The following is a 15,019-nucleotide window of genomic DNA, read 5'->3' as shown; positions in this document are numbered from 1 at the left end:
ATGCTGCTAGCTGTTGAAGTCGAAGCTGGAAAACCTCACCCTCCCTGTGGAGGTTTTTTTTTTTTTTTAACCAAGTGTATTTTGGAATAATTTCCTCTCTGTTGCTCAAACAAACTGTCATGGTGGGTGTGGTGGGTTAGGTGGAGGTTTGGGGTGTGGGTTGTCAGACTGCCGGGTGGCTGTGATTCATTGTTGATTGAAATTTGAGTCTGGACTGTGTGACCTTGGCATCATCATGGAAACTCTGGTGTGAGTGGCCCTCCAAAGCATGGCCGAGGCTTGGCACTATCCCTCCTGGAAATTGTCACCGGGTCTCCCCAGGGTCAGATCTCAGTTCAATGTCACCTCCACAGGGAAGCCTTTCAAGGGGCTCTGTACATAATGTTGGTTGCCCTTTGGGGTCCGTTTTCTTAACTTAACCCAGTCTTCTGGGTGGCTTGGCTGATCTCTTCATCCGACTCATGTCTGTTCTCCACCAATGTCGGGGACCATCTGTATTCCCTTCTTCTGACTACCTGGCCCACCACACAGTGCTAGCCGTTTTCACTGGCCTCTGGGGTTTGTTGCCTCAGTGAGTGAATCTTCTATTCTGCTCCCTTTAGTCAAGAGCAAACTAATGAATATGCCATGCTCTGGACCCCATCCTGGCTTTGAGGACACTTCGGGGAAGCCGAGAGGGTGTCAGTGGTGGATGAGTTCGGACTGAGCCAGAAGGAAGATGCATTTCACTCCCCTACCCCTGAAGGAGTGGGCAAGGAGGGCAGCTGTCTCTGTGGGCAAGGATTTTTTCCTTTTCCCCTTCAATTGCTTCTGGTTGTCATGGTCCCTCCTGTTCACCGTGAGTGCGAGAACACACTTGACTGAGGCTGCCAAGAGATCCTCTCTGAGCTGCCTTTTCACACATGGAGGCATCCCCTGTCCACAAGAGCTGCAAGTGAAAACAGAAAAAGGAACGTGAGCCTATGAAGTGAGGTCACCGATTTGGTTGCTTGAAGTCACGATACTCACGGAACATGAGGGAGGGGCATGAGGCATGACACTGTAATGCCTTTGAGCTCTCACGGTATCTAGAATCAGAGTTGAGCTTCAGGTCCCTGTCAAGCTGCCTTATATCCAAATGGCATGGATTAGTGTTCCTCCTCTCTCAAGTATCAGTTTCTCAGCTGTAAATTAGGCATGGTGAATCCTCTCCCCTGTGAGTACAGAGTGTGATGCCCACAAGATGCTGCCTCCAAGGCAGGACAGGGCAGGGGGTGATCTGCATGGATCCTTCTGGAACAAGCAAGGCATCAGTATGTATCTCAGCTCACCTACACACAGGCTGGGTTACACCTCACCTTCTTCAAGCCTCTGTTTGCTCATGGGGAAACTGGCTATAGTAATGCATTTGGTCTTTGTTTCTTTAGGCTTTCCTTCTGTTGATTCAACCAAAAATGAATAAAAAATATTTGAGAAAACTTGTATCAAACATATGTAGTTATCTTATTATCAGTATTAGCAACACAGTCTAACACTTTACAGTGTTAGGGATTAGGAATTACTGAAATTATATGGGAGTGTGTTTATAAGATACATGGAAACCCTATGCCATCTGATCTTAGGGACTAGAACAATCCTGCATTTTGGCATCTGCAGGGATTTCTAGAGCCAATCCCTACAGATATCAATGGCCTAGGTCTCTTGTCCTAGCATATTTCTAAAGACTCTTGAGAGAATCATTTAGAATATATATTATTTTACATCAAATGTCACTAAGGTATTTACTGTTGTTTAGAGCCTTATAAATTTAGACCCAACCCACTCAAAAATAAAATATTTGCTGTGACGTGTCATGTTAGACACCCAAACCATAAATAAAAGAAAAGATGTATTATTCAATCAATTCCACAGTCTGTACCCAAATGCAAGACAGAAAATGGGGAATGATATTTTGAACTTGAGGGAGTATGCTGTTGTAAGGACACACCCTAGAGCAGTGGTTCTCAGCCTTTCTAATGCCGCCACCCTTTAATACAGTTCCTCAAGTTGTAGTGACCACTAAACATAAAATTATTTCATTGATACCTCGTAATTGTCTGCTACTATTATGAATTGTAATGTAAATACATGATAGGCAGTTTATCTGATGTGTGACCCACAGGTTGAAAATCACTGCCTTAGAGAAGAGAAGAGCTCCCTGCCCAGCTTGGCTCTATAGCATCCCTTTTGCCCAGAGCCATTCATGTATTTGAGCCCCATCACTGTCCCTCTGGAAGCAAAGCCAGCAGCCGCTCAGCTATCTTAGCCTGAGACGTGCATGCTCCATGGCCTGTCTTAGAGTGTTGCCTGCTTCATTTGTGGACAGTGACAAATAGATGGCCTGTGGCTCAGAGAGGCAGGCTGGAAGTGACCTTCTCTGACTCCAGGTCATGGGTTTGTTTGCGAGAACACAGACACACAAGTGGCCACTGACAATATGTGTTCCAACATCACATATGGGGCATATTTTGCTCAGAAACATGCCCTGTTAGTTGTTGAAACCTTTTTTGCATTCCCTGAAACAAATGGCACTATGGCGTATTTTCTTTTAAGGAGCAGTAAATAAAAGTCTTTCATGTTGACAATGATAATATTATATTCTACAATTGATTTGCATTTTTCTATTCTGTGGATTTTTCTGCTTGGTATAAATCCCCAGGCTGAAATGCACTGGGCCTCACTCGGGGATCAGCAATGGGTTTTGTCCCAGGCCTGGATAGCTATTCTATCTGCAGGGATCTGGCTGCCCAAACGTGAAGAGGCAATGCACGGAAAGGAAGAACGTGCATAGGCCTGCAGCTTTGGGGAGATGCACATGGTACCTGCCAGCATCCTCAAGAGATCCCCTCTCCACCTGATCATCAGAGGGAGCAGGTCTGAGCCCCATCACCCCCAGCCCTGCCAGCTGGGTCCTCGGGAAAGCAAGCAAGAACGCAATGCTTTTTTGAGGTTCATGGAGGAACTGAGCTCTCATCACTTCCTGTGGGCCTTCCTGAGCACAAGATCCTCTCTCTTGCATCAGCCAACCCAGGAGCTGCTGATAAACCACTCCACAAGCTTGAGCCAGAGTTAATGTTACCCATTGACCACCCACTGAGCACTTGCTGTGTGCTAAGCATTATCTCATTAAGCCCTCACCACATTCCTGCAAGGTAGGTGCTGCTGCTGTCCCCATTTTACAGATGAGGGGACCGAGGCCTAAAGTTCCACTGTGGATAACTTTCAGCATAGGAATTCAACTGCCAGGCAGGTATGGGTGCAATTCCTGGTAATAGAAGAAAATAGTTGTCTTGGGAAGCCATCCATGGTGATCACAAAACCATTGTTCCTATACCTTACCTTGAGATAGCAGGATGAAAATACTCAGAATGAATGAGTTTGTGACTTTAATGAGGTGATTACGTGGGTTGCATTATTTAGTATGGGTGAGTCTCTGGGACTGCTTTGTATTTAGGCCAAGGCTGTGTCCCCTCTGCTCTTCCTGTGGGGTTTCATTGGTGGAGAAGATGGAGGATGTTGAGCAGGAACAGCTAAACACCTTGGGCTTAGCTGAAGAATCTGGTGGTGATTTTACCCCCAAACCCTTAGAACAAAGAACAGACATCTTTTCACTATTTGATCTTTGTGCTGGGGAGGAAGCCCAGACCTGGTGGTGTCTGTGCCAGTGGGTTAGGGTAGAAAAAGGAGTCTTCTTGATACCCAGTTTTCAGTGGAAGTTTCTGTGGCTGGATCAGTAATGTCACAGGATGCTTGTCTATTGTGTTTCGAGCCCTCTTGTCTTGTTTCCAGCCTAAGAACGAGTCACTCAATAGGAGGAGGGGGTTGAGACATGATTTCTCTTTTCCTCTTTTGTCCCCCCACCCCTTCTCCTTTTAACTTAGCCTGGGAAATAATTGAGTGGTTGTTTTCAAACTGAGCTTTTAAGTACAACATTTGTGAGTGAAGTCGCCCCTCTTACTTTCAAGGTAATTGAATCGTATTTTCCTGTGGGTGATTTTCCAAGGCAGGTACCTCATTAACCAACATGTGAGCGAGGCAATGACATTTCAGCGTGGATAGACGACACTAGCCTCTACCGTCAGGCAAACTTCACCAGCAAGCCTTAGACAATGCATTGAGTTCACTATGTTCTCACTTGAAGCACCCCCAAAATGTTCACACATGCCCTTGGCTCATGGCAGGGCTCAGAGGGCCTGGACTCTTGTGTAGAATTGTATCATTCACATGGTGATGCAGGGTGGTCTTCAGGGAAAGCGGGGAGCCTTGGGCTACCTTGCTCAGTGGTGATCTCCAGCACTGGGCAAACGAGAGTTGGTCTTAGGTGGCATTAGGACAGGACTCCACTTCACACTGCATTCTACAGTGACATCACAAGCTGTCTTTCTAACTCTCAGTCCTTAGGAATGCATGAGAGACAAAAATCTCAGCTTTGTAAACTTGTATCTGAAAAAGAAAAGGCAGACCTGGGTCTTGGGCATTTTGAAGGTAACAGTTTCTCATTTGGAGGTGTTAAGCTTTAATTGCTTTGTAAAAATGCCTCCCCAATAATAGTACTTTATGGAAGTTCTAAAGGTAGGATGGAATTTCATTTAAAAATGAATTGACTCAATTCCCCTGAGTCTATAGTGCCTGTGGCTGTGCCAGAATGCACTGGCACAGCACTGTGACCCTCCGAGATTTGGTGCAATGGCAAAGGCAGAGAGTGAGGCTGGCTTCTGCCACACTCTGGTGATTCACTGCTGTTTTCTCAAATGCCACACTGAAACAAGACCATGGGCGCTGAGAATAGGGCTGGCATCACCTTTCCCTGTCCTCATTTCTTGTGTGCCCTGGCCTCCTGGGTCTCTTCATCTTACAGTGAGTCTTATGAGCAGTTGGGGAAAGGTGGGCAGCCTTAGTGTTAAGCAGGATGGGCGATGTGTCTAATAAATTTGTGTCCTCAAGGTCCAGGCTCCCCACCTCCAGGCCAAGTGACTCCCGTTTTCTTATTCATGGGTTTAGGTTTGCCTCTGGAAGGTGGAACCTAGCTTACTCCTGCAGCCTGCTGAAGACCTGTGCTCCAGGGGCCAGGAATGGATGGGGCAGGTGCGGATGGGCCGGTGGACGAAGCAACAGCCGCAGCCGCAGCGCGGAGACAAAGTCACATGTGAGTTCTGCGCTACAGCAATTCCTCGGCTCAGGCTGCAAATCTTTGGCAATCGGAGGCAGGCTCTGAATTAAGCTTAATTAAAATTCACTCTTAATTAGGGCCATTACTTAAAATCAACTCTATGTAATAAAGCTGTGTAATCATAATTAAGCCCCAGGAATGGAATTAGGAAGCACAGGATGTGAAAGCCAAACACAAGGTCTTGGTGTCGGTGGGGCATCGACAGAGTCGTCTGCAATTAACAGAATCTTCAAGTAAACAAGGATCAGCCAGTCATGGTGAGGACTTAGGTAGCTATGGGGATGGTGTGCCCATCAGAAAGGGGACTTGAAGAAAGTAGACCCCAGGGGCAATGGGATCAGGTAGCGTGATGGGCGACAGGGTGGGTCACTCTGAGGAGCCGGGCCATATTCTCACTCGGTGAGTGATGCTCACAAGCCCGACTCTGGATTCTGTTTCCTCAGCTGTGAATTCAGGGATGAAAGCAATGTTTCCCAAACTGCCTTTAGTTCAGAATCCTTGCTTCCTATGGAGCTCCCGTCAGGGGAGCTCAGATCAGCACAGCCAAGGTCAGCGCCATTCACCTGTTTCCTGGTTGTGAATGTCACAGTCACAGTGCTTGATTTTAAAGTCTAAAAAGGAGGAAGTGAAGTGACACTTGATGGCAGCCTCCTACTTTGACGTCATTAATAAGCCACTAAAGAATGGGAACATAATTGGGAATAAAATGGTCAGTTTGGGATTAATAAAAGGGTCAGTTTTGCAAATCAGATGTACCAAGTGCTGGCAGTGGTCTAGGGTTGTGTTTCCTTCTCAATTCCTTGAGCTACAATGTGAGAATTAAAACAGGCAATGCCTTAAGGTTTTCTGATAAACATAAAGCACTTACTTAGCATAGTGCTTATAGTAGTGCCTACAAATAACAGCAAACCTTAGATAGGTTTAATATATGTATGCTACATAAGGCACCGTTCTTGTTTGTATACATGAGACTGCTATTGACCATAGTTATCATATTAAGAAGACATCATTTTCTCCAAGTTATACATAAATAACTGTGGTCTCAAAGAGGCTAAGGAACTCACATAGGAAGCATGACATCACATAGGAAATAAACACATAGCAAGAGCCACACATATGATAGCTATTATAAAGATAATATCTGCCCATCTGTCTTGCCCACTCACCAGAGTCAGTGAAGCTGGGTGGAGAACATGGGCCTAAAAGCACATGTCTCCTGAAGGAGACCGCTCTCCCATGTCCAGTCTTCAGGCCCAAGCTGGTCCATCTAATTCTGCCAGAGAATGAGGCTTGCTTATTCCAGAGCTGTGTGTGGAGTTGGAGGGGAAGGGGAAGCAGAGAGAGAGAGAGAGCTCCTTCTCCCAGCTTCCCATCCATTTCATTTTCTTTGCTGGGGGTTTTGGGGGGTTATTCTCAGAAGTGGAGAAGGGATGTAGACAGCCATAGCCTTCATCACCTGCATCCCTTTATTCCCCTATAAGTCCAAAAATGTCTCCTTCTGTGTGCTGGTGCCAACATCATGCCTGGTACTGAGTTAAACTCTGTACATACGGTGTCTCTGTTATTCTGCATCCTGGCTTCAGGAGTTGGGAATCACCATCTGTGTTCTGCAGACGAGGAAACAGAAGCTCAGAGAGGCAAAGCTCAAACAGCTCACTGGCCACAGTGAAACATGCCATTTGACCCCAGTTGGGGTCCAAGAGACAGTATGTTCTTCCAGAGAGACACGCTGGGCCAGGGCCTCCTGGACCGTTTCTGCCCGTGGCAGCACCAACACCAAGGCTTACGCCTTTGGTGCAGCCAATGTCTTGCAGCTCACATTTCCCAAATATCCTCAAGTCCACACAGCAACTCCCCTCAATGCTTGCAGGCCTCACTGAACTCACTGTGCTCCGTTCTCATGTTTGGCCACCAAGACAGAACTGGGTAGAAATTCGGCTGAGGCCTGGTCTTCATGAAGCCATCCAACTCAGACCTTTAGTATCATCATTAAGCAAATGATCCGCATGCTAATGTTGTTTGGGTGAACTACATTCAAAGTGTTAATTAAGTACTAAGGTCTTGAACCTTTCATAGTTTTGGCAAGGTTGCGGTAGCATTTCCTCACTTGTTAATGAGCAGAGGAACCAGCTAACCTGTGTAGGCCTTGTCACCCTTGTTGAGCTCTGACTGGGGCCTTTGTGCTTTTCTGTTCTCTGGGAGAAGCCACCTTGATACAGGTGTGGGCCTGGAGGGAGAGGGCATTCTGGTTACCACCAAGATACCACTACCAATCACCCACGAGCCTTTCATTCTTGGGGGAAGGAAGCATGTGGTAGTCAGGGGAGCTAGGGGCCAACTTGGGTTCCCCAGGCTCCACTCCCTGCCTGAACAGGGTCCCCACCTGACTCCCATCTCCACACCAAGCTGCCCACGTGGAGGTCCCGACCTGTGTAAACCCATCATGGAGAGCAACCACAGAGTGAGTTAGTACCACATGGGAGGTGAAAGTTCCCTGAAGTGTGTGGTTGGCTTTCAGGTGCTTACAGACCCCCAGCTTCTGACCAGAAGAGGCGGAAGTCTCTTTCCTAGCATGACCCCTTAGTCCTTCAAGATCATTTGCCTCTATTTACACTAAATAGAGCCAGCTCCACTTTTGAGTTCCTGTATTTTGGGCAAGCCAAGCTGGAGGTCCCCACAGCCAGTGCAAGCAGGCATCAGCTGTCCTGGAGATGGTCATGTGGAAGGCTCTCCCAAGCCCGATCCTCTGACAAAGTTTAGCAAACAGCTTATCTCCCACAAAACACGTGAGGTAATGTTTATGAAATATCACCCTGTTCCCTTCACGAGGCCGTGGGGTGCTGGCACGACCGAACAATGCTGGTGGTGGCTGGGCCACCCTGCCCCCTCCTTCGCCACTTCATTAGGGTGGGAAACCACCACCATTATCTTTCCCACAGCGGGTCTGGGAAAAGTAAGGCTCTATAGACATGACTAGTGCTTCTAAGTCTCCATGGTTCAAGACATACTTGAGTGTGGGGTGGGCACAGTTTTCTTCAGGAGGAAATGGAGGCAGAGAGTAGCAGGGCATTTTCTCTAAAGCTGTAAAGTCAGTTGGTGGCCTCGCTGGGGAGCTGGGTCTGACGCCCCAAGTCTCCTCTGAACTGTTCTGTGCTGAACATTCATTTAAAGAAGCAGAGTGCTTAGTAAGGACGGAGAGACAAATAGCTACCTGGGCGGACAGGAAAAAGATAGCTGGCCTGGTGTTCTGGCCCATGCCTGTAATCCCAAAGCTCAGGGAGCTAAAGCAGGACAGTTGTGAGATTCAGGTCAGTCTGGACGACATATACTGATGCTGTTTCAAACAAATAAACAGGCAAACATGAGGGAAGGAAGGGGGGAGAGGGAAGTAGTGGAGGGGGAGATGGAGAGGGGAAGAGAGGGAGATGTACGGGGAAGAAGAGGAAGGGAGGGGAGAAGAGAGGAAAGGAGAGAATTGTTGAAAAGGTGGTTAGAGAAGAAAATGTGTAAGTAAATTCTGGAGGAGTACACCGGGAACTGCAGTGTCTCTGGAATGAGAATGAAGGGCTGGTGTGTGTGTGTGTGTGTGTGATGTATGAGTATATGTGTATATATGTGTGTATGTGTGTGATGTATGTGTATGAGCATATGTGTATATATGTGTGTGTGATGTATGTATGAGCATATGTGTATATATATGTGGTGTGATGTGTGTATGAGCATATGTGTATATATGTGTGTATGTGTGTGTTGTATGTGTGTAATCAGAAGAAAGACCATCACATTCATTACTCTCTACTCCCCTCTGAACTTCTGCATGCTGTGGGTGTGAGCACACTTTCAATACCCACAGGGATCAGGTCCACACTGGTGGGAGGATGCAGGAGATACTGAGAGAAAAACACGGTCATTTCCGTGACTCTGATGCTCTCAGGACCCGGGCAGCTCAGATGTGTCCTGAAAGAACAGCGGTGGAGAGTGAAGCTCAGACTAGGATGTCCGGGAGCTACACAGGGGCTGCCCCGCGACTTCTTCGAAGAACTGGTGACCACAGACTGACTCCCTTAGCGGTGGCCCAGAGCAGAGATGTTTTCTTTCTTGCTGTTTGAGAATATGACAGACTTTAAACAGCCTACATACTCAACAGCTGAGAAGTGGTTAGATGAGCTTTGTTTCGGCTCATGATGGACTACCGTACATTAAGAACAAATCATGAGCCCTACCTTTCCACAGCCAACATTATGGCAAAACAACCAAGAAAACCCTGAAGTCAAGGATCCTCAGGGTGGGGTGTGACTGGAAGTCAGGCCCGAATATGACAGAATGTTAGCACTTAAGGCTACAGAACTAGCATTATTTTTCAATATTTTCCCCATTTCCATGCACCGAAAATGCCATTTTTATTGTAAACATTTTATAAATAATGATCTCTTCAATCAAGAACAATAATATAAATCTGTGTAGAGAAATGAAAGCAAAATGATATATTTGGGTGATAGGATCACATTTATTTTTATGTATTAATCTATTTTGTTTCTAGAGACAGAATATTAATATGTATCCCAGGCTCATCCTGAACTTACTATATAGCCCAGGCTGGCCTCAAACTCACAGTGATCCTTCTGCCTCAGCCTCTGGAATGATGGGATTACAAGTGTTTGCCACCATGCCATGCCTGGCTTCTCCCTTGACTTCATAGTTTCTGAATTTTAAGCACTTCCTGTGGTTTCTTTCATACTGGGACATTCACATTTAAGATGGTTTTTAAAATACAGGTGGAGAGGGAAAGAGATCCACTGCTAAGCGGTCAGTGTTGCCGGCTTCCCTTGACCCACTCCTGGCAATTGGTTGGGTTGAAGCTTTTTTCATGAGCTTCTCAAATGTGCAGGTCAGCTGGTGCTGGGGCGTGGTGCGGGGGTGGGAAACACTAAGTCAGACACAATGCCAGCCCATGAGTGGGGTCAGCCAGGGTCTAGCTGGGGAGACAGACCCTTCGCAGTACAAGTTACAGGTGTCATCCTAAAGGTTCTCGAGAGGAATAATAGCAAAGTCTGTGGCTTCACAGTCACCTCATTTGCAGAGAGGCTCCCCTCCTTTCCTGCTCCCTTCAGCTTCCTTGTCTGTGAATGTAAGCTACGTCTTACTGTCATTGTGGGGGTTAAATGATGTCTGTTTGTAAACAGCTGAGCAAATCCATCCTCAGTGTGAGTCGTATGGTCAGCATCGTGTTGAAGGTGTCTATGACCAACCCTCAGCAAACCAGGGCCCAAATGTGCAGAGCTGGTATTTGATTCACTGAAGAGCTGGTAATTCTGTTCTTAGCAGGCACTTTATCTATCTTCTGTGCTTAGCTGGAATGTGTTCTAAACCTTACCATATGGTCTTGCAGAAAGAACGGCCAATTTTTCACTCAAAGATCACAGGATAAATTAATCCATCTCAAAAAAAAAAACGTAAGAAGAAGCCAGACCTTTCTCTTTACTCTGGATGTTGTGATTTTGTCTACACTGCTGCCATGTTTCTTGGTACAGAAGAGTCCTTCTGAAGCCCATGGTAGTGATGCAGCTGTATGTGGCTTGACTTCTCACTGTGGATGTGACAGAGGCAGAGACATTGCAGTGTAGAAGGTCATGACTGGAGATCTGAAGGTAGGGTTAGGAAAGGGCTGTGCAAAGGGAACAGACCCAGGGACTTGTAACAAAGCAAAGATCCGCAGGGTAGCCTTGGAAGTCCTGGATACCATCCAGCAAGGGGAAACTTGGAGATAAAATCACAGGGGAAAACCTATTTATAGATGTCCACATAATTCCTTATCAATATTAATGATTTGTGTCTGTCCTTTGGGTCATTGGCCTTTTAGAGAGCTACCTCAACTCTCTTACAACCTTTCCTGTCCCACCTTATCCTGCCTTGTGCTGGACATCAGAGTGAAAAGAGAAGATAGCAGGGACCATTCTTGAATAAGGAAGCCATGGGGGAGAATGGAGCAGGGACCACGACTGTACTTCAGAGAGGTGTGAGCCAAGGTAGTGTCTAATGAGGCCAGATGGGCAGAAAAGGTTAAATGCTGTCCAGAGGAGCAGCAACTTGAGCTGAATTCTCAAGGGCGGTGCAAACTGTGACCCAGTAGTAGCTCCAAGAGAGGTGCTTTCGGATGTTTCAGGAGTAGGGTAGTGATATATGAGAACCTGTGCTGTACCTAGATCACAGATGAGTTCCAGGAGTGCTGAGGCAGGAAGGTTATGGTGCAGTGGGATGGCCCCAGGGAGGTCACACGTGACAGGCTAAGGGGTCTACTGCAGTAGTGAGGGGTAGAGCCTGACAAAGGGGTCTAGGTGCCCCACACATGCAGTTGCAGGCTCCTTGTGTCCTCAGGGGCAGAGATTGCAATGAGCAATTTGGAGGTGCAGGCCCCTCATCCTTCATCCTATGCCTTCAGTTAGGAGAGGAGAATTACATTAGTCTATACTGTTATTTATCAGATAACTTTGAAAAAGCACACTGGATCCTAGTGAGATTCATTCATTCAATCATTCATTCAGAATTGTTCTGTGCACCCCTTTCAGACCAGTGCTGCTGAAATTACTTTGGGGGCTGCATGAGTTATCAAGATCTTTCTCCAATTTCAGGAACCCTCCAGCCAGGAGGAGGAAGAGGTGCATACTGACTGATTCCATCGTGTTATCTGTGGGCTGTCACTGTACCTCCATCCAGTACTTGGTGGACTTGGGAGGCCCTCAGGAAAAATGCTGGCCCTTATTACAGCAAGACTGCACCAGCTTCTCTAGCCGCTGTACATTTACTTTTAACGATCTCCATCGTTTTTGTTTTTTTTTTTTTTTTTTTTTTTTTAGCATAGGCAGGTGCTTAGCACATGCTGTCTTCTTGGCCCATGTCCCCTGTCCATGCTATCTGTACTCTAACCTCAGATTAATATTACTTCCAGGGGGAGACTTTCTCAATCTGTCTGACTAGACCAAGTCTTTGGCGGCCTCACACTCCCTAACATCCCTCATAACTCTTATTCTAGTCATCATTATTTTGCATTTATTTGTGCAATGACTATAATGTATCCATACCATCATTTTTAATAACCAAATTTATTGTAGTGTAATTTATGTATAAGAAACAGTATTATCATTATTAATAATCAAATTTATTGTATAATTTATGTATAAGAAACAGTTTTGTTTCAATGAGTACTAGCAAATCTTTACAGAGCTTTTAACTTGTATACCTATCACCATAATCAGTCTAGAGCATTCTATCTCCCCAAAAGTTCAGTGCCCCATCCCAGTCATTCATGTGGTGAACACCGAGTCCAATCCTTTAGACTGCTGAGCAACACTGTTCCCATTGGTTCCTGGGAGTTGCCGTTGGTTCCTTAGGCAGCCTTCAGCTTCTTTAGGGCAGGAGATACATTTCCTGATATTTCACAGGGACGGCCTTTGGAAGTGATGTCATCCATCTTCGTGGATTTGAGTGACTGCTCTGTACCCACACTCAACAGTTGTGCCAACATAGAAAGTGTGCTTTCCCACCCCTTGTCAGGTCAGAGAAGCATGCTCATGCCTGGCTCCCTCCAGGATCACTGATGCCTCCTGGAAATACACAGAAGTTCTGGACCAGCCTTGGCAATGAAGCGGTATGGCCGGTGATGGCAGGCAAATCCTTCTAGTCCTGTGAACTCGGACACCCTCGTTTGCAGTATGGAGACAATGTTGTCCTTACCCAGTCACAAAGCGAATCCAGGTGTGTGAGGGTCTGTATTCTCTGTCCCTTGCTCTCGCTGGACCTTCAGTTTCTTTCTCTGTCAGGCAATGGACAAACTACAGTTCTCCAAGGTGCCTTCCCTCTTGGACCTTGATGGAACTGGAAAGGGGCCTATAGTTTTCCAGCACAGGAAAAAAATTGAGGTGAGAGTTTAGACAATGGCCAGTTTCTCTGACAAGTCTTTTCCTAAATAAAAGGAAATCCACTTCAGTTTCTAGAACAGGCCTGCGGTTTTTTTGATCACTGGGCCGATAGCTTAGCTATTTTGAAGCCCATTAGGGAATGTAATAGAGTTCCCAATTTCCACATGTGACCTCTGGTGTTGTGAAGCATGTCCTTTGCTGGGAACTAACCTTTGATGGGGATAAATGAGTCACAAGTTAACTGAAGGGTGGGGACAGTGTCCCATTTGTAATTCAATAGTTGAGTTAGAACCAACTCTAGATAGGCCCTGTCCTCGACATCCAGCAACAGAGGACTCATGGGGACCTGCTATGTGTCAAGTGTATTATCACTGTCAACTGCTAGAAGTAGTGGTCCTCATCTGTAGATGGAGAAATGAGTTTCTTCTACATGGCTTACCATGTACCCTGATGACCTCTAGGTGGGCAGAGGAGACACAGTGTGTGATTCTCTGTGGCCAGGGATGGGGTGAGGGCAATAGCTTCTGGTTGAAATATGAAAATGCCAGGAACTTACAACTACGTTTAATTCTTCAGACCTCGTGCCCGGACATAGTGGCAGCTGGAACTGTTTCCTACACCCTTGGATTCCCAGATCTGAGGTTTTTACTCTGCAGCCCATTCAAGGACAGAGCGGCAGCTGTTGTCGGAAACAAACAACGGAGCTATTTCCAGATCGTTGTCTCCAGTGCCCAGGGCTCCTGGTAAGGAGAGGGGATCTCCAGAAACAGTGAACAGAGACCGTGTCTTCTTCACTGAGCTCCACAAATATCACAACGTGTCTTCTTTTCCTGCAATGTGCCCAATGCCTGAAGCCAGCGGTGTTCACTAATTGGGAGCTGCTGTCCTTATAACTCACAGATGATGGTACTCAGCTTCCTCCCTGACCACAAGCCCAAAATTGCCTGGTTGAGCATCCCAGAGTCTGTGCCAGCCTGAGAATGGGCTGTGGCTTGGGGGATATTTTGCACTGGCATCCAGGAACCCCATAGACCTCTGTGAATCACGGCCCCCTGCTTCACAGTCTAAATAGAAGCACCCGCTCTGCTGTGTACAGACTGCGGCTTCCCCCACGCCGGGACAGTGATGCTGGCATTGACTTGGAGAGGCTGACATGTAAACCAAAGGAAGACAAAGGAGAACCAAGAATGGATGAAAGCAGATAGAAGAAAGGTGTGAAGGTGATAGCGGAGGCACACTGCACTCACAGGGAGGCAGGACATGACGGGGGCACGGGCATGAAGGACAGGGGTCTGGGTTCACCATGGCTCTCCTCCTCGTGAGTGTGTGATTTGGGACATTGAGGTTTACTTTTCCTATTTGTACAAATGAAGACACTATGAGCTCCTCCATCAGAAGTTGGCATTTAGAGAGATGTAATGGGGTGCTGTGGTGAAACACACTGCCTTGCTCACAAGTGCTCAATAAAATGTATCTGTAATCCTGATGCCTATCATTGTCTGCTGATGGTCAAGTAACCATCCGCTTCTCTGAAGGCTGAGCGTGGGAGACACCGTTCGGATTTACAGGCAGCTGGACCATCCCAGTGTGTCACCCCTCCATTTTGCACCCTGCTGCCATCACGGATGAGTTCTCAGCACTCACCAGTGAGTGGTGCCCAGGGCAGAAGTTGAGCTTTCTCAGCTTCAGACCAGCCCCCTCTGTTCCAGCCCAGACCTTCCCAGCTTCTGAAAAGCTGTGGTGGGGTTTTGAACTGCAGCAGATGACCTCAAGAGGGCAGCACAGTCTTAACAAACCCAGACAGAACACAAGGCCTGGACTGAACTGGCTGCCAGGCTGGTGTCTAGCTAGGTTTCAAAGGTAGAGGGACAGAAGGCACATTGAATTGGAACGTGTGATCTGTCCTGATGTCCCC

At 46.9% G+C, this 15,019-nt stretch overlaps 1 long non-coding RNA gene across 1 annotated transcript; it reads left to right on the top strand.

The window, feature by feature from the left end:
- The first annotated feature begins 2,706 nt into the window (after positions 1-2,706).
- LOC119086948 lies at positions 2,707-14,590 on the top strand. Its single transcript, XR_005090361.1, has 4 exons — positions 2,707-3,170; positions 5,020-5,164; positions 12,740-12,940; positions 13,681-14,590. It is a non-coding gene; the product is annotated as an uncharacterized LOC119086948 (long non-coding RNA).
- The last annotated feature ends 429 nt before the right edge of the window (positions 14,591-15,019 follow it).

Source organism: Peromyscus leucopus, chromosome 8b (assembly GCF_004664715.2).
Source record: "Peromyscus leucopus breed LL Stock chromosome 8b, UCI_PerLeu_2.1, whole genome shotgun sequence".
In the NCBI taxonomy this organism is placed as follows: Eukaryota; Metazoa; Chordata; class Mammalia; order Rodentia; family Cricetidae; genus Peromyscus; species Peromyscus leucopus.
The sequence above is the reverse complement of the archived record's forward strand: the minus strand, read 5'-3'. Positions and strand labels throughout refer to the sequence as shown.